We start from the raw sequence: 2,693 nt of genomic DNA, 5'->3' as shown, positions 1-2,693 counted from the left end.
AAACCTAAAGTTCTGTCCTTTAAAGCCAGAAAAATTCTCCCTGCAATGAAGGAGACAGTACTTGAGCTCCCAAAAACATCTCTTCTAAGCTCTGTCTCTTCCAGCCAGTAAGAAGCAGTCAGAAATACCTCTGCAGAAACAGACAGATCCTTTCCTGATGGCAGGGGCTGCTGGGGGGCAGTGAAGCCTAACTGCAGCTGTGCTGCATTGTCAGGGACCCTGTCTGGGGTTAAAGACAGGCTGGAAAGGACAGGAAGCTATCCAGGAGAGAAGCTTTCTTTTCTATCAAAGGACCTTTCTGAAACAAATGCTGTGGTTTGCCTCACAGATCCAGTGAAGCCCTACCAGTTTTGCCTCAAGCAATAAGCCTCAGTCTGAGAGCTCGGGCAAATGGAAACAAAACTTCTGAGGAACTGGGTGAGATAAAAGATCTAATTAGAGAGGTATACCTGTTAAACAGTGGCACAGTCATCCTAAAGCAAGTTTAAGAAAGAAAAATCTCCCTTTCCAAAAGCAAAACCCTGTAAAGGGAACAGGAAAGTTTGCTAGCATACCTGAAAGGCTTTCTGGGAAATGTAGTATTGATGCAGGTTTGAAACAATGCCTTATATGGACTAATAGCTGTGCAAAAATTTTTGCTTAGAGCTTTGTGGCAGTTCAATACAGTAATTTCACCCTCAACCTACGTCAAGGCTTTATGGTAAGCTTTTCTGCTATAACAGAAATTATGGCACAGGAAAGCTGTTATGATTTTGAATAAAGAGGGACAACCTCTAATTAGGAACTGATAGCTGCTGAGCGCATTTCTGCCAGTTCCAGAACAGCTGAGTGAGCTTTGTAGCAGGAAAGGTGACTTTGGGGTGTGGCTTTGTTCAAAAATATTATACTCCCCTAGCAACAAATGTTACAACTCCATAGCAACAGTACTCACTTAATCCCAGCTTTGAAACAGTCTTTGACAAATCTTGTTTCAATCTCTCAAGAGTTTTTAAAATAATATCAAAGCTGACTAAATGATTGGCATATTTCTCATCTTGTTAATAGTTTAGTTAAAATCTTTTCTAGGTGTTAAGAAATTTCTTATAGATATTTGCTTTAGTGTTAAGTTGGTTCTGTTATATGTAACGTGATAATAGTTAAGAAATCTCTCCTAGATAGCTTTTCTAAATCTCTTCTAGGTATTAAGAAATCTTTAGGTGTTTGAATAGATCTATAAATTTTTTAAGACATGTAGTAATAAATGGCCATGTTTATAGTGATATTTTATTTGTATTGAAATGTGATTTTATTTGTATGTTAACAAAGTTGCCTTGGGGTCAGAGTAAGCCAGAGCAGAAGCTGGGCAGTGGTGGTGCATGCCTTTAATCCCAGCCAGCACTTGGGAGGTAGAGCTAGGCGGATCTCTGTGTGTTCAAGGATATAGCCAGCATGATGACACATGCCTTTAATCTCAATACCAACCATAGAAGACCTGTAGGTCTGTACAGACAGGCAGTGACTAGGAGGTCATGTGGCTGGGTTTACAACCAATGAGAAGGCAGAACAGAAAGTCTATAAAAAAGAAAAAACACACAGAAGTAGCTCTCTAGCAGAGAGAAAAGACAGCAGCAGCAGTGAAGGGTAAGGTTTTCAGCTCTCAGCTATTGCTCTGACCTCTTTGCTTTTAACTCTGCAATTGGCTGTGTTTCTTATTTAACAAGACGGTTACATCTACACATGTTAGTTACAAATGTAAGTTTAAATAAGATAAGAAGTATATTTGCTAAGGTAGAATAAGAAGTATATTTATTAAGGTAATCCTATAGAATGTAAGTAAGACTTAGGTAAGTTTTTTAAAGTAGACCTATAGATAAAGTAGTCCTATAGAGTGTAGGTTTATACATAACTTTTTTTTTTTTGAGTGTAGGTTTAAATAGGTCATAGATTTAGATTTTTTTAAATGTAGGTTTAGAATATATAGGCTTTAGGTTTAAGGATATAATGAAGGTTTAATAGAGGGATAAGAATCTATGGTGAACTTCAGACTTGGCAGTTCCAGAAACCACCAATAATGGCAAGAAGCAGCTCCAGAAACTGCTAACTTCAAAAACTAGCAGCAGAAAGTAATGTCCACTGCTGAGACCTGCTGAGACACGTGAAGCATCATAGCTTCCCAAACAGCAGACACCAAGAGCCAGTGAAAGAAGAGCCAGCACTCTTGGCGAGGGTCCACAGGCTTTCGGCTATGAAGCTAAACTACGAGAGAGAGCAAGCAGCAGTTTGGAAAGCCCTGCAGAGATGCTGCGCTGCGGGAAAGGTGAACAGTAAGTTTCTGGAACCTTTGAGACTCTGCGCCGTGAAAAAAGGCAAACAGCGGAGAAGGCCCAGCGGTTTGCATCACCTTGGGAAAAGAAAACAGTGAGAAGAGCTGTGGTGAACAATGGAGACGACGGAGTCCAGACTGCTTCCAGAGGCCAAAAGCAGAATGGTGTCAGTGCTACAAAGCAGGAAGCTGTGGAGATGAGAACCGTACTCCAGGCTGAACAGACAGCTTGAGACTTTGTGGGAACTGCTGAGACTGAATTCAGCCTGAGCTCCCAGCAGCAGGATTTGACTACAATCATGGAGTTGCCCTGAGGCTACATTCATCATACAACAGGACATCGTATGGAGGATTGCAGGACCCGGTTTGCTGAGCATTTGGACCATCAACG

Source organism: Onychomys torridus, chromosome 2, assembly GCF_903995425.1.
Source record: "Onychomys torridus chromosome 2, mOncTor1.1, whole genome shotgun sequence".
Taxonomy (NCBI): domain Eukaryota; kingdom Metazoa; phylum Chordata; class Mammalia; order Rodentia; family Cricetidae; genus Onychomys; species Onychomys torridus.
The sequence above is the reverse complement of the archived record's forward strand: the minus strand, read 5'-3'. Positions refer to the sequence as shown.